Source organism: Podarcis pityusensis (assembly GCF_964106645.2).
Source record: "Podarcis pityusensis genome assembly, chromosome: 8".
NCBI lineage: Eukaryota > Metazoa > Chordata > Lepidosauria > Squamata > Lacertidae > Podarcis > Podarcis pityusensis.
The window spans coordinates 60,067,974-60,095,861 of NC_138033.1; the positions used below are offsets into that span (position 1 = coordinate 60,067,974).

The 27,888-nt window shown below is 42.2% G+C and overlaps 1 protein-coding gene and 1 long non-coding RNA gene across 2 annotated transcripts in view; one reads left to right on the forward strand and one right to left on the reverse strand.

The window, feature by feature from the left end:
* Positions 1 to 1,109: 1,109 nt before the first annotated feature.
* On the reverse strand, positions 1,110 to 2,050 carry LOC308482469. The gene is made up of 2 exons (XR_013989292.1): positions 1,812 to 2,050; positions 1,110 to 1,205 (listed from the first exon to the last, which is right to left on the reverse strand). It is a non-coding gene; the product is annotated as an uncharacterized lncRNA (long non-coding RNA).
* ZNF536 (zinc finger protein 536) overlaps positions 1,158 to 27,888 on the forward strand; it is a 446,558-nt gene continuing 419,827 nt past the window's right edge. The window contains exon 1 of the mRNA XM_081015491.1: positions 1,158 to 1,250. The gene's annotated coding sequence lies outside the window, so the exon portion shown is untranslated. The remainder of the gene's footprint in view (positions 1,251 to 27,888) is intronic.

Genomic DNA, 27,888 nt, shown 5'->3' on the forward strand with positions numbered 1-27,888 from the left:
TTTTTTAACGGTATAAACTGATTTAAAATGTATGCCAGTCATCTTCAGGGAACTCATTTCAGTTGAGATGAAACTAGTGTTACCTGAATCAATGTTTTAAGTGTCCCTGTGGCTCGGCATTTTGAATAATCAATCTGTCTCCATCTCTTCTTAATCATGCGCATCACAGTCTTCTCTTTATTTGTCAGCTCGTTCGGATCTTGCCTCTCTCTCTCTCCCTCTCTCTCCCACCGCCCCCCTTCCTATTAACATGCCCCTAATGTCGTGAGCTAGCTTTTTCCTTTTAAAAGAAGCTGATGTATTTTGATACTTTTTTTATTATGACTAAATCTCTTTTTTTCCCATAATTACCCCACAATCATTATATAATCCCATCACAAAGAGTCTATTGAGGCACCATGCTTTTGTCAACTATGGGACACAGAATCCATAATTGCATTATTCAGCTTTCTCTCCCCCCCACTCCATTTTGACCCCCCTTCTGTCCCGCTTCCCTCTCTTCTTTTACTTCAGTAGCCACACATACCCCCTACTCCCCGTTTCTCACCTTCTGCTGGGCTACAGATTATTTCCTAGACCTTCCTCAGCAGATAAACCTTGCTAAAGTTGCTGGCTTTTCTTTTCCTTTAAAGTTATCTGCTTTATAATATAAGCATTGGAGCGCAGGAGGAGGAGGAGGGGGGGAGTGGGAATCTCATATTTTAAATCTATATCTATATATATCCCCCCCCCCCGATTATTCCAGACCCATAAGGCAAAAAGAACCTTCATGGCGTGTTTTTCCCCCTCCCTCTTTCTTTCTTTCGTTCCCTTTTTTTCCCCTGGAAGTTTAATTACCGTATGCTAATTTCCTTGCCTACTACGTGATTAATTAAAATCATATTTTCATAATCATTTGGCACTAGTATTGTCTTCGTACCATCATGATCTCCTCTCCCTCTCCCTCTCTCCTCTTCTCCCCCCCTCTCTTTCCCCTAAATAGTGTATGTAAATAAAGTCAGCCTTAATGGAAAGCATCAAAATGCAACGCTGAGGACCTTTCTCTGTTTGCATGCGTGCGATTGGCAACATAACTGCTTATTTACATTAAATACGCCACAAGGTTACAGTGCAGATCAACGTCACTTTATCGTTGATTACTTCTCTTAAGCGCCGGAGCGTCTTGGACGGATGCTGCGCGATCCAGCCGGCCGCTGAGCTTCCCCCTGGAGTTTTCCAAAGAAGCAGACTTGAAATAGTTTCCAGAGCAGGTAAGAAAGCGATGCTTAAATACTCAACCCCCCCTCTCCACCTCCTCGCTTGCTCGAGCCCCCCCTCTCCGCTCTGCCTTTTTTTTTTTCCCTTTCCTCCCCTAAATGGGGAAAGATCTTCGGATTTGTTTAGGGAAAATGACAGGCGAGGGAGGGGAGAGGGTTGATCGAGGCTGGATCCTTAACAGCAGCAGCAGCGGCGACGGGTGGGTGGGAGGCTGGAGTGGCGGCGATGTGGGGGGGGGGGAATCTTAGAGAAACGGCTCGGTTTTTTAATAAGTGTGTTTACACGGGCTCAAGGTCATGCCCCAAACTGCTCGGTGTTAAATGCTCCCCCCCCTTTTTTTAGTTGCTTAGGCAGAAAAAGGAGCGAGCGAACGAGCGAGGGGGGAGGAAAAATGGACGATCCCAGCCCCCATTCTTTTGTAGATTATTATATCAAGGGGTTGAGCATTTGGCTCATCAAAGCTAAATGCCGCAAGACCTATCTAGTTGCTGTGAATTATGCCAAGGCGACAATGGAGTGGTGCCTTTTGAATGCTACAATGCTTTTTCACCTACCAGATCGGGGAGGGGGAATCCAAAGCAGAGGAGAGCGAGAGAGAGAGCCGGGGATGTCTTGCGATGTTGCCTGATCGCTATCAAGGAAGAAGAGAAAAGGGGGGTCCTCCTGCAACCCCCCCAAAAAGCGACAGATGAAAATAACACCTCCTTCCCGCCCCCACCTCCTCGTCCTTGGGATGGCTGGCCAAGATTTCGGGGGAGTCAGCCTGGCCGATCGGAGTTCCTCTCCTTGGTCACTTTCTCTCTCTCTCTCTCTCTCTCTCTCTCTCTCTCTCTCTCTCTCTCTCTCTCTCCACACGCCCCCCCCCCCCAGCCACCCACCCCGCGTTTCTCAGCCCGAGCAAATGATCAAGTCAATCATGTGGGGGATATGCTTCATTATTCATTGAACACAATCTTTTTGCAACGCTCCGCTTACGTGCAGGGGAGTTTCTCGTACCGTAAAAACAAAACAAAAAAAAATTGGGAAGGTAAGGAGAGACAAAAGGGACGCCCCTGCTGGGTTGTTTATTTGCTCCTCTTTTTTATTTTTTTTGGAAGAGAGGAAAAAAGATAAAGAGATAAGAGAATTTGGGGGGGGGGGGCAGGACCGGAGTTTTAAAAATATCTATCTTTCTAAAAAGCAGGGTGCCCCCCAGACGTTGCCAAAGTCAGTTTGGAGTCCTTTCTCTCTCTCTCTCTCTCTCTCTCTCTCTCCACCCCCCCCCCTTTGCATCATCGCAACAGGGCCTGCGTGATTAAAAAATACAGTATAATTAAATATCCATAGCAGTGACGTTTGCGAGCAAAGGCTGTCAGGGGAGAGAAGAATGAAAGGAGCAAAGGAGCCATTGCATGGCGCTGTAGAACTTAGCCTGGAGGAGAGATCGAGCGAGCGAGCGAGGCTGGAGAGCCGGCGCGGCTCTGGCTGGGTCTCTCTTTAAATCCGTTACTTTCGCGGGGTGTGCGCGTGTGTGTTTATGTGCCGGGGACCTGGAGAAAGGCAAAAACTTCCCCCGGATTTTTTAAAAAATAAACATAGATGGAGGATTTAAGACCCCCCCTCCCTCGGCTGTGCAACACTCTCAAGTTGCCCAGAAACTTTTCATTAGGTTTTTTTTCTTTCTTAAAAAAAGGAATTGGTGCAATGCAAACTTCTGCAAAAGTGCCTCTTTTCCCACGTGCGCGGGTTGCATCCTCCTCTTTCTTTGGGCTTCTTCAGGGGCAAACCGAGAGATGTAAAAAAGAACAAGGCGACCCCCCTCCCCCGAGCAAAAAACCCCCAACAACAACAAACCACCCCTCCAAACCTTTTAACACTTCTTTCCCCAGCCCCGGAATCAATGGCGACCAAAAGTTTCGCTTCTTCGCCGTGCCCCGCGCGTGCCAAAACTTCTGCCGCGCTGCTGCCTTCGCAGCGAGCCCTGCCATTTTGTGCCCGGGTCTGCTCGACCTCTGCTTAGCGAGAAGCGCGCCTGGGCTTGAGGTTGCGGTGGGGGGTGGGCTTTGCACTTGTCTTTCGGAGCAGTTCAAAATGCTTCTTTTTGGGGGGCTGGGGAGTAGGCAAGGGATTGCTTTGCGGGTGGGGTGGTGGGCAGTAGGGAATTGGAAGAAGGAGCAGGCATGAGATCTGCACCTCCACCCTCTTCCCACCGGAAGCAGGCAGCAAGCACCTGCCAGACAGGAATCCAGGGCATTTGGGAGACACGACCTCAAGTAACAGGTTAAAAGGGAAACTTAACGTGGAGAGAGGGAGAGGTGGGGGTGATTCCTGCAAGCGGGTGGCACGGAAAGCAGCACCTCGGACTTGCCTTCTTTGCAGGGTGGGTGGAAGAGGGTTTTTTAAAAATATATGTAGGAAGACTTGAGAGCGAGGTTGTTGAAGTGGCTGCCCCTGGTCTTCTTTCCGGGGTGGGGGTGGGGGTTGGCTGCCTTCTCCTCGTCTCTGCATCAATTTTATTTTGTGGAGGGAAATACAGCCATAGACTTCTTTTTTTAAAAAAGCAACTTATGTTTTTCAGCACTAAAAAGTTGTTTAAGAAAATATGTAAATAAAGAGAAGGCTTTGATGCCACAGTAGGAAAAAAATCCCAGCTCTTGAGGTGCTCATCTGTTGCAATGGGGCCATTATTTAATAATAAAGAGATAAGGAGCAAGTGGAGGGGGAAAGGGAAAGAAGCCTAGAATTGGGAAACTTTAAAAAGCAAACCAATACTCTCTGTTTCTCTCTGTGTAAAACAATGGGCATTTAATTAGATTTTTTTAAAGTTTTGTTTTTAAAACAAACACCTCGCAGATTACCAAAGGCTCTAAATCAACGAGTTAAATATGCATATATATAATTTTTTTGGGGGGGTTGTTTGGTTGGGGCCTGGCAAATGTCACCACCATGCTGGTATTTTATGCGTAATCATTTGGTAGGTAACTCGAAATTCTAAGTGTCTGGGGAGGAGAGAATAGAAATTTGCAAAACAACAACAAAACAGGAGGAAGAGAGAGAGAGAGGGCGAATGGTCGGACTGGAGGCTCTCTGGAGGTGCAATGGGTGCTATTGTCGGAGGGTTTTTTGTTGAGCGGATATTGTTATGTCTATAATAGTGTCTAGGCGGAGACGTGAGTTGTCAGAGCCCTTCATTTTCACTTTAGCAGAACATGAGAGCTGGGGTGGGGGGGGGAGAGGAGCCCTTGCAACGCTAAGTTTGCCTGCCTCTGCTTTTGCTCGTCAAAATGCAAACAATGAGGAAACGGGGAAGGAGATAAGAGGCTGCCGGAGGAAGGAGTCGGTCCTGGGAAGTGGGAGCGAAAAAGAACCGCTGGAGAATCAGGCATGTGTCTTTCTCCCACTGCTCGAGACAGGCGGACATGGGATCTACTTTTAAAGATTTCTCTCTCTCTCTCTCTCTCTCTCTCTCTCTCTCTCTCTCTGTTTTCCCTCCTCTCTCTCCTCTCTGTGCAGTTTAAAATAATTCCAACAGGGGCCGTCTTTGCTGAGCTGATCTGCTTTGCTTGCCACAGATAGCACTGGTGGTGCCTTCCTTGCTTGTGTGTGTGTGTGTGTGTGATGGGGGGAGCTTATTTTAAGTGTCATAATTAAGTTTAGGAGCCTTGTTTGGGCTCATTCAGGACTGAGAATAAGGAAGGCTGGCTGCATTTAGCTCTTTCTTTTTCCCTTTTCTTTTAAGAAATTCTTCTGTAAGGGGTTGGCCGAACGCCTTTGCACATCGAGGCTTGGAGAATGATGTTTTCTTTCATAGTTTAATATTAGCAACTATATTTTTAACCGTTTCCACTGGATTTGATTATTTGTGTGGAAAATATTCCCCCCCACCTTTTCCCTCTGTGCCGTTCGATCACTCAAATCTTTGTTCATTGTTCACTGACTTTGGAAGAAGGCGCTTTAAGTGTATAAAAAGAAGGGGGAGCCCTCCCCACCATCTCCTGGCTGGTTTGATGTTGAAATAGTAAACCTGAATGAGAGGGGGGTGGTGATGGTGGTGGACATTTGCAGCTTTAATTAACTTCGAGATGCTTCAACAAGGACCAGAGCGTTGCTGGTGACGTTGCTTCATAAATCTGCCCTGTGAAGGGTGTGTTGGATAGAAGTATTTACAATATCACCATCTGATTGAATATTCACTACCTATCGGGGGAGCAGATTTGCATAATTTGGATTTTTTTTTTCCATTGAAAGAAACTTATTTGCAAACCAAACCAAAACCTCTAGAAGTCCCCCAAACCCAGCTGCTTCGATCTTCATGATTATTCAGGGTTCAAACATAACTGAAAAGTAAGTGACCTGCGAAAGTGCATCAATAGGTTGTGTAAATAAAAGCCAAAGGGCTTTGGGATGGGTCTGCAATTCACTATGTGGTCTCTTTGGGTGCTTCTCAATAGCAGTTGTTTTTTTTTTCATGTAGCCTTGGGAGTTTTAATTTATTATGACTATGATTATGATTTATTTTGCCTTCCTAACTTTCCCACTTCCTATCGCTTATTATACAAGGTGAGGTTTTCCTTACAATGCCTATGAATACCTGCTGTGATGCTCTTGGGGTGTTTGTGTATTTGCATGTGTAGGGAATAAAATGCTTAAAACATTTGTAATTTGGGGGGAATTGGTGCTCCGTATACTTGCTGCTGTTGTCAGAGGCTGAAGCGTGTTGCTTTGAGTCCTTGTCATTGAATAGTTCATAAAGAGCTTAGTTACTCAAAGGTCTGTGTGTTTACATGTCTGTAAAGTTATGTGGTCATCTGTATTATTTTATATCTACCTGTGTAAAACCAGAGGAGAAACTGAGCTATATAGCACGTAATAAAAAATGTAGAAGGCTGATTTCTAATTGTATGCCTTTCACCTCATCCTCTTACAGTAGTAAAGATCACTGGAGTAATGAGAAATGTCTGAAATCTTGATGTACGTTTGAGGATGGCTGACAGCTATTCCTAACAAAGTGGCTGATATTAAATCTGGTCCATTTCTCCAAATGGGGCTGTTTTTTAAGTATTGTTTTGAAAACGTTATTTATTTGTGTGAGTTTCTTTTTTAAAAAAAGACTTACCAGGGTTTTTAAGAGGGTTTTTAACCAGGATTTTTAAGAGCCTTCAAATGCCTCCCAAAAGGAAAGGAGGGATGTGGCAAAATTGAACCAGAGGATCAAAAGTGTAAAAGTGGGCAAGTGCTGTGGTGTGGTGTGTGCCCCTCCATGCTGAAGGCTGTTTTAGTTATGATGTCATTCTGATAGTGGAGAGTGAATGTCTCCAGATTCTACCATTAAACGCTTGGCCGATCTGCCTGATAATGATAGCATTGACATGTCTGCACTTTGACAATTGCAAGCCTTATGTGCCCTATGAATTAACTTCTTCTTTCCCCTATGAAGCGAGAGCTCTCCAGCTTTAAGACTTGCAAATGCAACAGCACTTTTGTTGGCTGAGCCTTCTCATTGCTTTTAACAAAATATCTCTCCCTAAATTAAACAAACAGAAGGAGGACTTGTAGGTCCTTTCAAGCATCCCAAGTTCACGTTAGCGTCAAGTTGCTTTAAGGGTACCCAGTGTAGCTGCCAGTTTGGGCCCTAATATCATTAGCTGCATAATCTCTATTTTCAGCATGGCTAGATTAATATGGGGTTTGATTTATTACAAGACGAACAGCTTCAGAGAAACACACATCCCAAGTGTTTGTTTTCTCTTTATGCTCTTTTTTGTGCTTTCTTTAATCACTTTACAATGCATCCTCTGTAATATTTTGCCCCCTTAAATGCAGCATTCATAAGTGAAATGCCTCAGCTTAATTGGAAATGCATATCTATTTTAATTTGACACATCCCTTTAAAGTTGGTTTGTCCGTAATTCCTTAATGTTTCAAAGAAAATCAGTTGCAATTTATAATCCAGTTTCTGTTGGCATTTCCCCGGCAACATGGAATATTTATGAATACATGCTCTTTTTTCAGGTGTTACTTTGGGTTCATCAGAACAGAAAGTATATAACAATAAAACCCCCATTGTTTTCAGCTATGTTCAATCATTTAAGTAGGCTATTTATTTACTATTTAGATGCTGGTGTTATGCCGTACTAAACAGATTTGCATGTGAAACAGTCCATATTATGCTCACTTGCGCTGGACTTAACCAAAATTGCGTTAGTGTCCCCCAAATTATTTCCACTCAAAGGCAACATTTTGCCAAAGAGTTAGCAAAAAGATAAGTAAGTCTGTAGAGAATACTTAAAATAAATTTGTAAAGGAACTTCCATTATCATGATGGAAAAGTTATTGTTTTTCAGGATGCTTAACTTCTTAGCCACACTTCAGATCTTCAGTAAGCAGCAACTTGTTTAGAGTTCACCAGAGATTTAATGAAACGCTCCTGAATTTGTATCCATGCTGGATGCCATAACATAACCTGTTCCTTCAAAACAGCGGATAGTGAGAAATGTACAAGTTGCAGCATCAGTTTCACTGCTTTAGCTTGTAGCAATTCTGGGATCAGAAATTGCCAGATCTTCAGGAAAGAAAGCTGACACATTTGTTTCTTTACATACCATGGAAGCCTAAGGTGACCATGGGCATTTGCATTATAACAGACCTAAAAAACCCACCAGTGCATTAATTAATATGAGCTGTAGTTTTCCTTAAACAAGCACAAGTTTTTCTCAAGTGAAGCTCATTCCCCCGCCCTCTTCCCTACTCCCCATCACCCTTCTCAGAATGTTCTTTCATTTAAAATGTGCACTGTGGATTGCACACAGGTGTCTTTGGAGTGCTTCTAATAGAAAAGCATTGAGTTGAATTTATATGAACTTTCTAAAAAGAAAAAAAAGAAGCCAGAAGGAAGCGCAAATTAATTTTTCCAGGTTGAATGAGGAGCTTTCCATTTTTTTAAAAAAGCACCTCTGATTTCACATTACCTGCTAAACCTAAGAAATATCTGTTACATAAATTCTTTCTGGTTTCTGAATAAATATACTTAGGATTAATATGAGTCTAAAAACAGGGTATATTATGAACATTTTGTTTTTTAAAAAAATCTCAATTCACATCGTCCAGTTTTTGCTTCAAGCCATACTTTTGATCCTGTGTAAGATGTTTGGTATTAAGGAAAAGAAAAGAAAAACAGGTGGGTGCGCGGGCAGGAGAAACATTGCAATACCTTTTTTGGTAATATATTTTTTTTTAAATCTGAAATACTGAGTTCTTTCTTCCAGAATATTCCCTTTATATGTGTGTGTGTGTTTATGTACACACACACGCACACACACACGCACACTTGCAGAAGGAGAAGTATATGCTGAAGGAAGGCATTTATGTAAAAGTGCATAACTTTGGAGGAGAAAGTGGGGGTCAGTTAAACTTGTGAGTTGCTCCAGTTCTCTAGTTGCAATATCAAAACTGAGTGATTTTGGTCAGGGGGATGAAAAATTGAACTTCTAAAAAATAAAATGCAGTACTGAGAATCAGACCTTGAGCTTGAGACTATTTATGATCTGACGGGTGTTTGATGGTCATCTTGGAATGGATTGATGTCATCTGTCTATTTCCTCATGTCTCCGTGGGAAAAATAACCCAGCAGAACATAGCTAGAATGATAAGAATGGGTAGAGTTAACCGCAGGATATGAATGATCTTTTTCGTTTCTCCCAGTGATCAACGGGAAATTTGATAATACGTCTTTTGGTTCAGGTGAGGAAATACTTTATCATCATTTCCTTTCTACACTAGGGGAGTGACTAAACTGAAAACTTCTAATAGACGAGTTGCAATCTTGTGATTCTAATATCTAAAAGTATGTAGAATTAAACAGATGGACCACAATGACTATTCTAACTGCAGTTCTTCTAGTGAACTGTGCTTCTCTCCCCCTATCCCATCAGATACAGCTTGTGAAGTGCAGTCCTCTGCATGTTTACTCAGAAATAAATTCCACTGTGCTCAATGGAGCATTACTTCCAGTTAAGTGTTCATAGGATTGTAGCCTAGATGTGTTAATGTTTGCTGCAATTTATATCTTTAAAAGTATACTGGACCAAATTGTTTGAAGGCTTCAGGTTTGTTAAGTTAGATTATAACATATAAAAGACAAACAGTTTTGTTGCAATATTGTTATGGTTTAAACACAAATCAAGGAAATGACGCAAAAGCAGCACCAGCAGTTTCAGAATCTGACCCCTTGTATTTCACAGTCTAAAGTTGCATTCGTGATCATTTGTCAGAGCCTTGCAGCCAAGGGAAGAATAACATGGGATTCTCTCTCTCTTTCATAAAAAGGGCTAACATTGTAAAATTCACATCGTCACCCATTGCGGTAGGACTTCGTGGCAGAAAAGGCTATCAAGGCTGCATTGGCAAACACCAGTAATGCTTAACATCTGCATGGGTGCTGTTCTGTGACTTCAGAGCTGTGCAGATGTACAAAGATGGACAACTGGAGCGCAGGAAGGTGATGTCTGTGCAAGCCTCAGTATAAAAGCTCTGGCAGCATTGGTGAAACTTAAATTGGTGAATATTTTATCAGTGAAAATGATGAAAACTGTGGGCAACTTTATGCTAAATGTGGCTGATATATGAGACTGGTTGGCCTTTTTCCTGTTCTTTAAAAGTTCTTATATTGATGAATCTGCAAGGATGTGCAATGATTAGGTTTCATTTTGATATACAGCAGTATTATGGTCTCCATAGGCTTGCATTGACATTTCCTTCGGAGCTGTGTGATGGAACTAAGTGGAAAAGGCTGAGTGCCACTCAGGAATTTGCTTCTTCTACCTTTTTTGAGGGGGGTATTGCATTAAGGATGGTGATACAGGGGTATCCACAATGAAGCCGTAACATCGGTGTCAGAAACAACTGTTTTAAAACAACCATTTGATTGGAACAGCCTGTCAATTTGAGCTTCTGCTTTTGTTATTATTGAGAAGTACCAGAGTTTGTGTGTGTGTGTGTGTGTGTGAGTGCTTTAAACTGTTGCTTTTAATGTCCTTTTTTCATCAGAGTCCTCTACATTTGCAAGAAGTGTCTGCAAGCTCCAAGGGGTGGTTTCTAAGGCTAGATGGGAACCATGCACTCCATGAGCTAGCCCTGGAAACTCATGGAAGTGCCGAGGACTTGGGAATAAAGAAGATGTTACATTCTTGAGCCTGTCCAGGGCCCCATCTGCATTATACATTTAAAGCACTATTCTTCCACTTTAAACAGTTTCCCCAAAGAACCCTGGGAAGTGTAGTTTCTTAAGCATGATTGACTGGTTAGAAAATCCCTGTTCTCCTCACAAAGCTACAGTTCTCAGAGAGGTTTAACAGTCAGCTCCCCCTCCCGAAGTTCTCTGCACTAATACAGGCGTGCATGCATTTATGCGACTTCATTTAATACAACAAAATAGAATATATTATTGTGGTGATATTCAGCTTAAGTTTTACCCAGAGTAGATTAATGAATATGACCAAGTTATCTCTATCAATTTGAATAGGTCTAATCTGAGTTCAACTTAGTTGAAAACCACTCTTATGTTCCTGTTAACAACCTTTTATTTATTATTCAACTGTATAGATGGTTCTTCATAACATAGTAGTCAAAGGGCAGTTTCCAAAAAAGTATCTAAAAATATAATGCAAATAAATCAAATGCTGATACAATACCATATTGATACAATACTAATATGCTAAAATTGAATACAAAACAGTTACAGGGATAGGATCAGATCAGACTAAGACCTTAGGTACTAGTTATAGCCCAAAGTAAGGTCTTGTCCTGTATCAGCACAAAACATGCTGTTGCTGCCCCTCAGAACTGCAAGCAGGACTCATGCTGCCAATCTCAGAGCTTTGACCAGTCTGTACAGTGGTACGTCGGGTTAAGAACTTAATTCGTTCTGGAGGTCTGTTCTTAACCTGAAACTGTTCTTAACCTGAGACACCACTTTAGCTAATGGGGCCTCCCGCTGCCGCCGCACCACCACCGCATGATTTCTGTTCTCATCCTGAAGCAAAGTTCTTAACCTGAGGTAATATTTCTGGGTTAGTGGAGTCTGCAACCTGAAGTGTCTGTAACCCGAGGTACCACTGTATATGCAAAGGCACTCTGACAAGTACCTGAGTCCAGTGAGAAATCCTAATAACTATTGAGAAAACTGAACAAAACACTGTGTAAACTGTGAGGAGCAATGGACAGAGAGGTTCCCCCCTTTTATACTTCAAGTTTTGTACATAGCAGGAGAAACATTCAGGCAAACACACAGAGGAAAAACTCCCTCAGAACTACACAGCCATTCAGAGCATGAGCTGCCTAATCATGCTTGGTTGCTAAGCAGCATTTCACTCTTGACCATGGGCGGCACCAGAAATGGGATGGTGGGCAAGCCCCCCACAAACATGGAGCTCTGCCCTTGCCACCCCCCTTGCTGGAGGTTAGTAATTAACATATGTTGTTATTATTTCAGAGAACTTAATATGTAGAACACATCTTGCCCACCTAGCAATATACTTTGCCCATACGGTGCCCCCACCAATTAATTTTTTTCTGGTGCTGCCATTGCTCTGGGCTAGTTGACTTGAATCTTAACAGAATTAACATTTAAGTTACAAGCAGAATGATCCCTGCTGCTGCACCTCCATCAAAAGCATAGGCCTCGAATTGGGCCAGGTAACCTATAAGTCAGCCAGTACAAGTTGTGCAGAATGGGTGTTACATGGCTTAGTGCATAAGCACCTGCTAGCACTCTAGGATCACCATTCTGCACCTGCTGCCATTTCCAGAAGCCTCAATACAGAGCTCATTACAGGAATCAAGATGCGAGGTTTCGGGGAATGGCTGTGACTGGCAAACTAGTCAGAGCTGGAAACAGGCACTTCTTGCTAAATGATGAGTTTGGCAGGTTGTAGATGAGAAGCAGTGTATAAATGTTTCAAATAAGTAAAATAATGTAGATTCACCTGTTGCAAAATTAAAGCGATCCCCCCTCTTCTTTAGGGCTTACTGTAGTTGATTTCATTGCGTTCCCTTGGAATTTAACTTTTCCCCCTCACATACATTGTTATGGGGAAATTTCTTAGCTTTATGCAACCTTTCACCCAAATCTTGGATACATTTAAGAGGCAGTCAGGGTGTGTGTGTGTCCCCCTCCCCATCTCAGACATTTCTGTTCTCTGAGATACTGGTGGAAGTAAAAACTGTAATGAGATACTTATTTCCTTTACCAAAATACTAGGACCCATTTGCATTTTATTAGGGTGAAGTAACTTGCCTATGGTGGCACTGTGGTAGCAGTGGGAGGACAGATGAAGACAGGAACCGGTGTCTGAATGATGTGGCAAGACTTATGAAACTGGAGGTAGAGGTAGTGTCTGTTTGGATCCAGCTTTAGGCAGTGCACTGCTAAAACCAAAAGGTTTTTTGTTTTTTTAAGAAGGTTGAAAAAAACACCTGTTGTCTGGGTTTAGAATCTGAACAAGTTGGAACTTTTTCCCTTTTAGGGTCCATTTAATAATATATTGTTCCCAATCTGCCAGCTGTGGTTAGAACAGGTGAACATGGTTAGCACTAACCAGAAATGGTCTTGTAACTGGAATTTGAAACCAGGTTTGAAGTTCTGGAGAGGTAGGAATCTGATTAGCACAAGGTGCAGTTGACTCCAGGTTAGAAGAACATGTGAGGGGGTTGTGGCGTTATGAGGCTTTGTAGATTAGGGCTGTGTACACATTGCCATGTACTGTGGCTCCAGTGCACTCTCACTAGTGGTATTTGAAGTTTGTGTATCCTTAATGTTCACCACAATTCATCCTGTATCCAGTAGTTTCTTGAGAAAAACTGCTGCTTGCTGTGTTTCTTCTCAAACCAGTTTCCATCTGATTTGAAAATGTCAGCCATTTCTGGAGGTTGGGGTGAGCGGGAGACAGGACTTTGTGCTACTTTGTGTTTTTTTGGATAAAGAGAGAGATTCCATTTCTATCTGGCAGCTTACTTGGTTTTGTTCCCATTTTGAAAGAGAGCAGCCGAGTCTCTGTGATCCATGTCAGCCAGGCTATCTATCTATCTATCTATCTATCTATCTATCTATCTATCTATCTATCTAGGACCCCTAATATGCAGATCTGTGTTTAGGGGTGAAGCCCACTGGATAATTTTAAATTGGCAATGCAGTTCTTAAAATTAAAACCTAACAAAACACCCCTAATTTAATGGAGCCATTCTGTATCATAAATATGCCGTAGGACTGTGGTACCTTTTTGCGTTCTGAAAGTTATACAGTAGGTGTTACGTTTCCCTTTAGAAGCAAGCAGAGTTATGACACTGAAATATTGCTGGAACTTTAATAATAGCATAATAGGTCTAATAGCTAATGAAACATCATGCTTGACAGCATTGTTCCTAGAAATATTGCTGTATAGAGAATTTTGAAATATCTAGGTCATCATAAGTATGTATATGATTTACCTAGGTAAAGGTAAAGGTACCCCTGCCCGTACGGGCCAGTCTTGCCAGACTCTAGGGTTGTGCGCTCATCTCACTCTATAGGCCGGGAGCCAGCGCTGTCCGCAGACACTTCTGGGTCACGTGGCCAGCATGACAAGCTGCATCTGGTGAGCCAGCGCAGCACACGGAACGCCGTTTACCTTCCCGCTGGTAAGCGGTCCCTATTTATCTACTTGCACCCGGGGGTGCTTTCGAACTGCTAGGTTGGCAGGCGCTGGGACCGAACGACGGGAGCGCACCCCGCCACGGGGATTCGAACCGCTGACCATGCAATCGGCAAGTCCTAGGTGCTGAGGTTTTACCCACAGCGCCACCCGCGTCCCACTATATGGTTTACCTATATGTAGTCAAGTTCAGAAAAGTTTCTGCTTTGAGATGCAAGTAGATAGTGAAATAAGTTCTAGTCTAATTGAACCCAATGAAATCAATGGGCTTACTCTGAGTATGACTTAGTTGGATATTAACTAGTACAGTGGTACCTCGGGTTAAGTACTTAATTCGTTCTGGAGGTCCGTTCTTAACCTGAAACTGTTCTTAACCTGAAGCACCACTTTAGCTAATGGGGCCTCCCGCTGCCGCTGCGCCTCTGGAGCACGATTTCTGTTCTTATCCTGAAGCAAAGTTCTTAACCCGAGGTAATATTTCTGGGTTAGCGGAGTATGTAACCTGAAGCGTATGTAACTCGAGGTACTACTGTAGTTGAATTTGCATTATACCGTCAGAGAAGTAGCTCATCTAATCCACTGCTGTTTGCGTAGACTAGCCATTGCTCTCAAGGTCACCACCAAGCCTTTCACCTAAGTAAGATCCCCCTAGCCTAGGTCTGCTGGTTGCTTTAATCTGGCACCTGTGGCAATTTATTTCCTGGGGTAAAATCCCCCCAAAACCTTGACAACCTCAATCCTAAAAAGAGCTCAACAACTTTGGTCGGCCCTCACAGCCCTTCACTTCATTAAATCTGGCCCTCTTTGAAAAAAGTTTGAACACCACTGCGCCTAACCTAAAATCCATTAAAATGGAATCTGTGGCTCTGAGCAAGCTAAGAATTTTTTTTCTGAGTGAACCAATATCCACTGAAACAGACACAGCATATGTTTTTGCCTCTCGCCTCTCCATATCAAAAGAGGTTTGTGGAATGTGCTTTGAGCCTGAGATGAGAAGAAATTCTTTTAGAATGGAATTTAAGGACATATTCACACATGACATGCTTACCTACTTAAGTACAAGGTGAAGTGAACCATACCTTTGTATGATTCTGGCCTCTGCTGTGTTGCTCATCTTTCAGTGGGCAGGGTGGTAGGATTTGTCTTTCTTACAGTATTACTGGATGATTACTTCAGGAATTTTGTTTATTGTCTTCTGTTCCTCTTATCTGTTTTTTAAACTGATTTAGCTGTATTTTACACTGTTGTCAATTGCTTTGAGACTTTAAAAAAATAAATAAAGCAATTAATAAATGCAATGCTTACTACTACTAATAGTGTGTGCACCTGCTTCTGTTTTACTGTATCTATGTGTGTTGGCAAAATGTGGTGATATAGAGCTTCTTACGGTAGTTTGTCTGCACTTAGTAAAATGCATATTAGTGTGCAATTCACACAAGTGGTGAACCTGAGAAGTGACAGCTGTATCTGTGGTGTACACAGGTGTTTACTACAGCTGGTGTCATGTGAGCAGTGGTGCACAACCTCGTTAAAAGAAGTGCATTGTCTTAATTAGCATTGTCTTCTTGTGGTAAAATTCTGCCCAACTTTACTGGCTCATTGAAGTTGGAACATGGCAGTAGTTAAATACACTGGTGTGTTCTGTTAACATGAGGTATGTGGGAAAGAGTTTAATGGGAATTAGGCAACACCTGATGAGACTCTTCATCCACTTCCATTTCATTCTCATGGAGCGGTCCTTGGTGTAACTGGGACTGGGAAAGAGTATTCTTCTCAGAAACCAGTTTCTCTGGTTCCAGTGTTAGAAACTGAGATATGAAAGCTAGGAGCTAAATGGCAGCTTAAACCTAGGTTATGGGCACAACAATGGAATATCTAGGCATGCTTTTTTATAACAAGAATACAAACCTGAAAATGAATGAACTGCAGCTAAAATATTATGTTCATTTTCCACATGGTCTAGTCCTTCCCCTGCCCCCCCCCAATATTCTTAAGATGGTCTCTTCTCCAGTCTTCAGAGAGTAGCTGGAAGTGGGGAGGCAGAAAAAGGTCCTCCTTTCCTTCCACTCTGCAGTTTTAATCTGAAATCTTAGGCGCAGTACTGCGCCCAGAGCTCAGAAACTGCTTGCACTAATGAAATTCCCTGTTGCAAAATGCGCCTAGAATAATGGGAGTTTCGAGCACTGCCTGGTTCACAATTAATGCTAACCTGTGGCTTGAACCTTAAGGTCTTGTGTGAATGAGCCTTATGTGTTCCCCACCGTTCCTTCAGACGCAAAGAAGAGACCAAAAGTGTAAGGAGGAGATAGGTTACTCATGTTTGAAACCAGGCAAATTGAGGTTAGTTTTAACTATGGATTAATGAAACAAGACAACTTCAAACCATGGCTCACAATCCATGGCTCATTTCTGTAAAGCTGGTTTACCTCGCCTGGGCTGGTTCACTCCCGCAGAGATCCCTCTGTGGGCCAGATCGCGTGTATGTGTGAGCACGAGTGCCCGCGATTTCTGGCTCCTGCATTTACACAGGCACAATTTCTGGCATCTGTGTCTGCGCAGACATGATTTCCGGTGTCTGTGCAGATGCAATTTCCAGCACCGTGGAAGCGAGTCCCCGCACCGTGCCGTGCCAATTTAGCGCAGCGCGTGGGGACTTGCCAAGCGGGTGGCTCGGTTCAGGGACTAACCTCAGTTCTAAGTTTGGAAGAAACTAGTAACTCTGGTTAGTTGCCAATGGAAATGAAAACATCCAGTCTCTTTCTTGAAGCCACACCAGAGAAGCAAAGGGGGAGGGGAAAACACAACCATGGCTCACCCAGGCGAAATCCTATAGCGCTAATGTATGGTTTAGCATTAGAATGCAACTGTCATTGAAGTGTCTAATATTGTTGGTTTGCTTTCTTCAGCATGCTTATTGTGGTTATGGCATGATATGCCTTTGCTTTCATATATTATGGGCCAATTTTTGAAGTCCATTTTGAGTCCACTTGTATTCACATGGTACCTTGTATGAATGCCTGTGGACTTCTTGCAGACAAAGCTTCTTCTTCACCCCAGTGGCAGCGGTGGTGGTGAAGCTGATAATTTCCCTTGATCATGGCAGTTTAAAATAAGAAGTAATACTGCAATTGTAAAAAAACAAATATTGCGCTTACAAGTGTGAATGCATCTCTGCATGAATACATCCTTGGGGTTACCATTGCTTAGTGACAAAACTGACAGGCTCTATAATATGGGAAAGTTTATCTTGTTTGCTGTATTTTAGGTTAGTAGTGGAATGTTGACTAGGACCTCATCAAGTTCAAGTACATTTGCAAATATTTTATCTTGAGATCAATAGGTTGATGCTTCATACTACCCTTAAAGAAACACAGCAGTGTCAATGCTATGAATGAGTGACAGTATTATAGTGAAGGAAAGCATTAAAATCCTGTTCAGCACCATTTTGTTGTCTATTCACTTGTTTGGCATTTCATAGGGCATGCAAAATGAAGTCAGTTGCACTTTGCAGCTGCCATGCCCTGGTAATAATACTACAGACCTGGGGGTGGGGGGAGAGCGAAATTTCTTTGTTGATGAAACAAATCATAAACATCCAGTTATCATGTCTAGATTTTGATTCCCTTTGGTATGAACTTGATTTTATACTGAAAGCATGCATTTGTCTCGAAGCATAAAGCAAGTGTCTCTATTAATGACAAGTAAAATGAAAGAGGAAACCATGATAATAATTTCTAGAATCTTATTCAAAATACATGTAAAGCAATCAGAAATTTATCATGTTGATTGTGCCAGCCTTCATGCTGGGCTTCTATCCCAAATCTAACAATACTTGTTGACATCAGCTGAAATAAACATATGTAGCTAACACAGACTTTAACTCCGTTGCTTTTGTACATTAACATTTTGTGTTTCTTCTGCAAGTGAGGACTCAGTGTAGATAAAAGGTCCTTCTGTGGGCCCAGTTCACACATAGTTCTGGTCACATAAGCAGCTGCAGACTCGCATTAGCTGGAAAAAAACTGCAGGCAACTTTGACTATGATGACCTCCTGGGAAATGCTTAGCTGTGGGTATGTGCTGCCTAGGACATACTATATTTTAAGTATGTATTTAGGCTGGGGAACTTGTAATGGTGGCAGTAGAGTTGCAAATGCTGGTTTGGCTTTTGCATAGTTTGCCTAACAAGAAAATCTTACCTATGTAAAAAAGGTAAAGGTAAAGGGAACCCTGACCATTAGGTCCAGTCGTGGCCAACTCTGGGGTTGCGGTGCTCATCTCGCTTTATTGGCCGAGGGAGCCGGTCATGTGGCCAGCATGACTAAGCCGCTTCTGGCGAACCAGAGCAGCGCACAGAAACGCCGTTTACCTTCCCGCCGGAGTGGTACCTATTTATCTACTTGCATTTTGACGTGCTTTTGAACTGCTAGGTTGGCAGGAGCTGGGACCAAGCAATGGGAGCTCACCCCATCGTGGGGATTCGAACCGCCAACCTTCTGATCAGCAAGTCCTAGGCTCTGTGGTTTAACCCACAGCACCATCCGTGTCGCTATGTAGGATCCTGTAAATCAGAGAACACGACACATCATGGGAAAGTTAAGATTAATTTAGAAATAAGCTACCACTAACATTAAAAAAAGCTAGATCTGAGTTGCTATTGAGACTCTGGCTTTCAAGCATGACAATAAAAGTACATGCAGCTGACTAGAACCTACCTTTATTTATTAAACAAAATTCATATACCACTTGATTGTAGTGAAACCTCGCTAAGTTCTCCTTTACATCTGCAGGTATGGCAGTGGAAGGGCCGGACATGGTCTTGCCTCAGTAATGGACTGGATGAGAGCCAACAAACTGGAGCTTACTCCAGTAAAAACTGAGGCACTGATTGAAAGTGGTTCCCTAGACCAGATAGATGGGAGTTTGCCTGCTTTTGATGGGGTTACACTCCCTCTGAAGGTGTGGGTACATAGCTTGGGGGTACTTCTGGATCAATTGCTGTCGCTTGAGGCTCAGGTGGCCTTGGTGGTGTGGAGTGCCTTCCATTAGCTTTGGCTATTGGCCCAGCTGCACCCCTATCTGGACAGGAATAGCTTAACTTCTGTCATCTGTGCTCTGGTAACCTCTTGGTTAGATTATTGCAATGCATTATGTGTGGGGCTGCCTCTGAAGGTATTTTAGAAACCTCATCTGGTGCAGAATTCAGTGGCCAGGTTGCTCACAGGGGCATATTAACTGATCCTGGCCCAGCTGCACTGGCTGCAAATTTCGGGCCAAATTCAAAGTTCTGGTTTTGACCTATGAAAAGATATTAAAACACATGTCAATTTCTACATGCCTGGATAGGCTTGCCTAAACAGAGATGCTTTAAGCTGGCACCAAGAGGGGAACAGTGAATGTGCTTGCCTGATGTCGATAGGCAGGGAGTTCCAAAGTGTAGCTGTTGCAGCACAAAAGTACCAATTTCTTACAAGTGCAGAACAAGTATTATGTGTCAGCTGTAATTCTGCCACTTCCACAGACTGAAGCAGTCAAGTGGGCACAGACAATCCCATATAAACTGGTCCAAAGCTGTTAATGCCTTTATATATTAATAGTAACACCTTGAAAACAGCCCAGTAGCAAATTGGTAGCCAGGGTCGATCTCTGAGCAGATCTCATTGGACTTTAGAATGGCTCTGTTCTGCTGTTCCTGTTGTGCACTAATTACATTTACATGATGTACGAAAGAGACCCAAACTTTGTTGTAGTGTCATCTGTGTAAATGCATTTATGTTTATTTCCATGATGCTTTCTGATTCCATGAAAAGGGTTATCCATGAAAAGTCCGCAGTGGTGTCTATGATATCCTTGACCTTTGAACAACTTCTGTACATTCAAAAACAATTCCCTTGAGGTCAACTTGTTGGAAACTTTATCCGGTATACGAAGAACTACATTCTGTGGTTGGTCTATGCCATCTTTTAGCTTTGAGCTTGCTTGACCAGTCTGTCATTGTTTGAATCAAGGTATTCACACTTGCAGAAAACATTTGCCTTATAATGAAATCCTCTGCTTAAGATGCTGTCTAAACTACAACAGTGTATTCTAAGATCTTTAATGCTAAATCAGTCAGTGAAAACTTTTAACTGTAGCAAACTACTGTGTTTAACGCAAGAGTCATTTATGCATTTCGTATTTTCTGTGAAATTACTCTTGCTAAGATTACAAAGAAGTTGGATACACTCTGTAAATCACCATGCAAACAGCTTCTAAATCAGGACAAATGTGTGGTTAAATTATCATATGAATGTTTAAACAACCACGTATATACAGATCTGGGAGCCATTTCCCTTATTCTGGATACACTTTGAAGTACGACATTGACAGTTGTTTTGTTGTATGGCTGTTGCAACTATCTAAAGTAGATTAGACGGCTTTGGAAACAAGCTCAGTCCAACTGATGTTTGACATTCCCATTCTATGCAACATGCTTCATGCATCTCTTTCAACTCAACTTATATATGCATGTTCTGGTACCTTTGTTTGAGTGCCTCATGGCCTATTTTTGGGATGGGGTGGGGGCAGAAAAGGGACTGTTTTGATTTTATGTTGGATAGTTTTCTATTCCAGTTTGTCCTGTTTGGACAAGAGCTTCACATATTTTAGCCAAGCAAATGTTTCTAATTACAGAAACGTAACATTTTATAAGTGCAATGCCAAGCCTTGATGTTGGGCCATGTTGAAATTTCATTAATACATCCTTCGTAAAAAAATAATAATAATTCTTTAGGTGATATTTTCATGTTTGAGTAAGCTGGCCTGACCAATTTCCCTTTCATGCTTTTTTTTAATATTAAAAAACCTCTCTCTCTCTCTCTCTCCCCCCCCCTCTCTCTCCCTCTCCTTCTCCCTCCTCCTCCCTCACCTGATTCATACCATGTGCTCTGTCCATGTGCACTGGTCTAATGTACAAAAGGCAGAAGCATAAGCTTCAAAGGTCAGTTAACTGGGCATCCAGGTATTTTTATGGCAGCACAAGAATCTTTGTTAATACAGCATCAGCATGGTCTAGCATAGTCCGCACCAGGACCGATCCCACCATTGGACAGAGTGAGATGACTGCCTCGGGTGGCATATGCTAGGAGACGTTGGTGTCCCTCAGCTCCTCCTCCTAACCATCCTCTTTTGTTAGAGAAGAAAGCTGTGTGTCATGCACCTGGACCTCCACCTTTATAACTCACCTGCTGACCTCCCTCAGGGGTAGAGCAGTGCCCCATTGCTAGTATTGGCTGTTCCCTTTGGGAGTGGTCAGGTAGAAAGCAGGGAGCCCAATAGTAGATGGAGCCAAGACCAACAACAGACAAAACCAGCCATTTATATTGTTGTCTCCATGCTCCTCCTCTGTTATGCAAGGGAATCACTGAGGAGGAGGAGGAAGCAGACAAGCAGTGCCAACCCTCTGGACTGGCTGGAAGTAAAAAGGAAGGCAAATGGGGGCTGGCTGAGGGCAGACTCAACCAGCCTCCAGTGCTGTTGGAGCTTCTGGACTGGAGTCTTGAGAGTCAGAGGAATGCAATGCCAGGATGTAGAGGTGCTGGCTTCCCCCTAAAATGTTGGGACTTCCAGAGCAATGGGAACTACCATGGTGAGTTAGCTGAAATGCAACACAAGGAGATCTGCATTGATCATTGCAATGCATTCCTAATTATTAATTATTATGGTATAATTATCATATTAGGCTATATCATCTTCATAGGGGCATGGCTGTGAGTGGGTACAGTGTGACCAACATGAAGGGACCCTGCACTTCTGAATTTGCCACTAGCCTACTGATGTGGAGGCTTGGAACGTTGGCTTTAGGCATTCTAAATATTCAATATGGAGACCAGCTCATAAGTGAGGATGGGTTTAAACCTTTGTCCCCTGCATCCAAATCCAGCAACTAAATCAGCTGAAGCAGACAGGCTCATTTCCTGCTCCTTTGGAACTGATTCAGAGACTTGGGCACAGCATAAAACTTCTCAGGGAAAGGAAACTCGCAGGCACATTTAGTCCAGGATTAGCTGTTGGGACTCTTGAGTGTCATCTGAACATTGATTTTTTGTCAGATAATGCAATTACGCTTAATGGAGGGCACAGCTCAAGAGTTGCATAGTTTAACTAGCATGCTCCATTTTATGCACTGTACCATGCTCCCTGAGTGGCTGCTCAGCGCTGAATTGCTGGAGTGTTTTTCTAAAGTGATCGTGAATTGCCAAATGGACAAAGCTCATGCAACTCCTCTGCTTTCTCCCCGGCCTCGGTGAACCATGGCTGTGCCTTCTGTTGAGAGGGAGGAAACGGGAGAGGGCGGGGGCTGAAGTGCATTGATGAATGTCACCCACTTTGTTCTGTGGAACACAGCACCTTCTGTGAGGCGTGCGAGGCCCTGCTCACTCGGGATCCACAGTAGGTTAGAGGGTATGTCCGTTAGCATCAGTGCAATAATACCGTCTGCATGATTTGGGCAGGAACTTGAGTGGTTTTATCCTTTGAACAGTAATTAGTTGAACTTAGAATATTCCGTGTTTTTTTTTGTGCTAGTCGCTCTGCATAACGATACCTATTATTTTGCTAGTACCATTTCAAGCAGTTAACAAGCGTTGCCTATATGGCCTCATGATATATGTTCATAGAAATGAGATTTGTAAAGCACTTCGAACACTGAAAATGCTGCAGAAAATATAAAAAAAGTGTTTCTTATTTATGGTGAGAAAAATCTGGGGCCGCTTTCAGAGGGAAACTAAGAACACTTTTTAGTCTCAAGTGCACACTTTTTGACAACTGTTAATATGACAGAGGAAGCAGAAGAAAGCCACTTTTATATCAGTGAAGCTCTTTACAGACGTGAGAAATGACTGGTTCTGAAATCTCTTCTGAAAAGGTCTTGAGCCTCTGTGGTTCAGAGCATCTAATGGCAAGCACACACAAAAATGGTATCAAATTACGAATTTCAGTCACCCTTCCCTTTTGTTTAGATGCTGTGCGATTTATGTGGCATTTTATTCTACGTTTTATTCAGAGCCTTGGAACAAGATACAGACTTTAAAAAAGAAAACAAATATAAAATATAAGCTTAAACCATGCACCTATAGAATAGGACACATTCCCTATCCCAAATGAGCACAAGAAACTTTGCCTTTCAGTTATGATCACTTGATATTCTAATTCTTTGTCCTGTGTTAAGACTAGAGGTTAATATTGGACCCTTCTGTCTTAAAAATCGAAGGGTCTCTGAACAGAAAGCTCATAAGATGTCTTCTTGGCTCCCTGCCTGGAGTCTGTTCCATTTAATCTCACTTCCATGGTTGTGGCATCTGCAGTACCGGCACCTGTGACTGCACAGCTGTGGCACCATGGAAAGTGCTAAGAGTTTGGAAGCACTCCTGTGATGAGATGTTTTCCCCAAGGCATGGCAACACATCTTCCCCTTGGCTGACATTCGGTCCAAATTAAAAGGGGAGGAAAAAGAGACACCAGAAATATTTTGTTGTTGTTATTTTGCTTTCATGAATCAGACCAAGTTAAATAGGAATTGTGGTGTAATGAAAGCCATTGCTCCCTGATCGATACATGGTAGTATTCATGTTTTGGCCCTTTTCACCTAATCAGTGCTAGACCTTTGCCATCCAAACACGTGGGGCCAGGCGTCTTGCTCTGAGCACGGACTCAGTGCATGCCAGTTGGTTGATGAGCAATGTAGGGAATTAATCCACATTTATTTTTACCTTTGCCTTACTGCAGTGAGGTTCTTTTAAAATTGCATGATTCAGACAACTGAAAGGCTACCTCAAAATACTCAACCAAACTTTGGTGCTACACCCACCCACCCACCTAGCAGGAAGATCTGTTGTTTGGTAACAACAGCACCACATTTCTGTCCCAAAATGTAGAATCCTTAAAAATCCATCTATTCCGACTCTACATTTTCATTACTGTATCATCAGTCAGGGTATAGTAGCTAATGGCCATAATGCATACCAAGCAAAGGAGAGGTGAAGAGAAAATCTACAGTATTTAGTATCCAAAACAGTTATGCTTATAAAAGCATTAATGGGCCAGTTAGTAGTGGGGCTGCCACTGAATTAGCAGTGGTTGGTGTGGGAGATTGGAGGAAGGCTGTTTCTGTGCAAGCCTGGAGCTGTCTCAGTGAACAGGCCCAATGCCATCATGGGATCTAATAGATCCCAGGCTTGCTCAGCCCTTCATGCTCCCCTCTCTCAAAAAACACCTGTTTAGGAGCTTTCTGCTTGCTGTCCAGCAGACAAAAAGTGAGCTCCACACCAGTGGAATGACACTGGCAGGAATCAGCAGGACTGGGAGGAAGGACACGTCTGCGCAATCAACCCCACGGCCAGGCACCAAAGGAGATTGGCTTGCTCTGCCACCTATTGCTGAAGTAACATTCACATTAATTCCATTAAGACAGAAAATGAGCAATCAGGGAGTGCCCTTACTAAGCAAAGGAGCAATTGGCATTATACACCATTACAACATTATAGAGGTTGTATTTAAAAGCAGGTGCACCTGCAGCACCCAGGCTTTCCAAGGAATCTCTCTTCTGGCACAAGCCAGCAGTAGCCCCACTTAGCTTCCCAGGCTGCAGACCTGTTCTTGTTTCCTCAGCATTCTGTGTGCTCCTACCTCGGGTTTTGGAAGCCATGGATATACAACAACATTAGCTGCAACCCATATATATCCTGTGCATATCCTGCCACTTCCTATGAAATACTGCATTTTGATGTATCCCCGCCACAAAACAAACTTTGATCTGAATAGAGAAAAAGAACAACCCAACTGTCTTTAAAGCTGGTAACGTGTAGACAGCCTCAGATTAGATGGGGTGGAGCTTACTTGGGGTAATGAGGCCATCACTACAAGTCCATATAGTGTTGGCTTACCTGTAATGCATAGACTTAAGTTGATTGGTTATGTTCATTGGGCATAAATGAATAATTCTGGATTTAAGAGCTGTTCTGAGTTGTTTTCTTACTGAGCACTCTTCCAGAATATCAAATGAAATAATTTGGAATAACTGCACCCCACTTTTTACTCATAATTTAATGTGGAATAAAAGCTACTGAACCCATGAATGTACACTGAAAGATTGACAAGAACATTTTCTTATTCTAACTTATCTCAGTGCAATGCAGAGCTTGAAGGGTTAACGCTTTAGTGAAATGATCTTAAATATACATCCCAATAATTACTTCCTTTTGCACTTTTGATGTGATGATAAAAGGACCTAGTTTTGCTTTGTTTCAATATATTAATACACATAGGTAGAATTTTTAAAAAGGATGACTTTTTTTTTTAAAGCCCAGGTTTCATGGTCAGTTCACGTTGTACATTTGAAAAAAGGATTTCCTTCATCTCTCAATAGGTGAGATATGAATGTGGAACCTGTTTTAATTTAGCGTTTCATTTGGTTATAAAAATAGTTAAATGTACTGCATTGAATAATGATAAACATTCTGCAGTCCCAATAGTCATCTAATGAAGTCCTGTTTTGCATAATTGTGACTTAAGAAAACAAAAAGTTTAAGATATAAGAAAAAACATGGAAAACAAACTCAGAATGTATTATACTCTTCGAGGATTTGATCTTGTTTGAAATGTTCACGAGCCTGGGTAAATGTTTCCAATAATGTAAAATCTTTGTATTGTTTTGTTTTTTTAAAAAAGAAGTTTAATTGAAAAAATTCAATTTATTTCTTGACTTCATAATATGATCAAGCTTAGTTGATTGTGTAGCTATCTGGAAATTTATGCCATGATGTTGCTCAGAAAGTATATTTATGGGCACTCTGTTTTGGCAATGTCCCTTATTGAAATAGCCCTCTGATTTCATAAGGGTCATCCTTACTACATATTGGTGCACAGGAAGCAGCAACTATTACTGCTACTATATACATAAGATGAGTTATGAGTTTTGTAACTGTAGCTTGAGTTCCCATTGGATTCCCTGTTTCTTGCCCCCCTATTGTCATGTGTTCGCCCGTAGCCTCTTTATATATTGTTGGTGACTACATGCAGTTGGTAATATTCTTCATTTTCTTCAAAATAATGGAAGCCACTCAACACCAGTATATTCTAAAATTCAGAGCATAGAGATGGTGACATCTCAGATATGTACACAGGAGGTCTTTTATTTGAAAGCACACTCATGTAGTGGGTTGTATCCACTGTTAGTTCTACTTAGAGGGGGCATGTCCAATGGAGGTACATCAATTTCAATAGGTCTACTCTGAGTAGAACTTAGATTCAACCCAGTATTTCAGCATTTGAAAAGTTAGTATATTTGTAGAAAAGTTCAAATAGGAGAAGCTCTCTCTGGTGTGTTAGTTTTTACTAAATATTTGGAAAGTTGTTTGTTTGCTATGTATTCGGTGCCTCTTAAGATATCATAAACAAATATTGCACCATGGTTCCCAAGATCAAGGAACAGGTTTTCATCTGTGTTTGGATACAATTGGACACCATTTTGAATCAACTGAACCTTTCAAAACTGACTGGTTTTGTTGTTGATTAGGATTCCCAAGCAACACCAGGTAAAAGACAGCCAGGTAAAAGACTCCTGCTGTCACATGCACTGAGGTTTCATCTTGATTATTCGATCAGTTGTGTATAACTGAGGTGGGACACAGTCCCACAAGGATCACGCCACGGGCTCTGCTCAGTGATTGAATCTGCTTTTATTTCACATCAATCTTGTGCAGAGCTGAAAAACTACAGTACTTGCCAGTAGTAATACTTAGGCCAGGTAAGATGGCCAGACCAAAGTGAAGGGATAGATAGGATTTCATAAAGGAGCACTGAGGATTGTTTAGGGATGTGTATGACTAAATGAAAATAGAAAGTTAGGCTACTGGAGTCAAAGGTGGGTCTGCTGAAAAAGTAAAATTTCTGGAGGGATATGAGAGAGGAAAGTGAAATCTATACTGGAGAAAGGCAGCCAGTTTAGACTTAGATTTATGGCAATAAAATAATGCACTTTAAACATATTTTTAAAGTGACATATACCGTGTAAGTTAATATGCATGTTCTTGCAAAGACAATATGAACAACAGACCAAAAAAGAAAGAAAATCAATAACACAAAGCTGTGTCCATCTCATTGGATTAATAGCTGTGAGAAAGAAACAATATTCTTTTAAAGCCACAAGAGCATCTCGTGTAAGCAGAGGATAATGCCCCGTTGGACACTAACTGGAGTTTTAAAGGAAACGGGCAGCACAATCAGCCCCTAAATTAATTATTGGGTGATGTGATATTGAGTAACCTTCCCAAGTGGATTATTTTAAATAAAGGAGTCTTTCTCTGCAATTATGGAAAATGTATTCATAACAAACCTTTCTTTGTCCATGTTGCATGTTAATACTATGAATGTTTTATTGCTGCTGCAGAAAGTGGGGAGGGAGAGAAAGAAACACATATTTATTTATTTTAAATTCCTTGAGCTCACCCTAGCAAGTACAGTTGCCAGTTTCTTGCCAGTTTATTTCAGGGCCCAATTCAAGGTGCTCATGTTAGTTTTTGAAGCCCTAAATGACTCAGGCCCCCAAAATTTCAGTGTTAAGATTGGTTTTTGGTAGTTCCACAGCCCTAAGAAGCTTGGGTTTGTGGCCTGCTAGAGGTGGATTATCTCTAGCAGTTCCTGCAGGATTTTGAGAAACTGAGGTTCTCTAGCCTCTTCCCTTACCTATAGGGCAAAGCCATGGGTGGTGGTGGTGACAGCAGCAGCAACATACCAGCAACTTCTGTTGCTCTTACAGACCAGCTGCAGCGCTAGCAGCCAACCTCAGCTCTCCCATGTAACACTCTGTATGTAACTCTTTCATGCGGCTTTTCTGGGACAGTTTGTTTGGTTTGTATCTTCTCTATTAATTCTAAATTAAGCTGAGGAATTGCCATGAAAAGAAGAAGAAGCAGCAGCAGCAGCAGCAG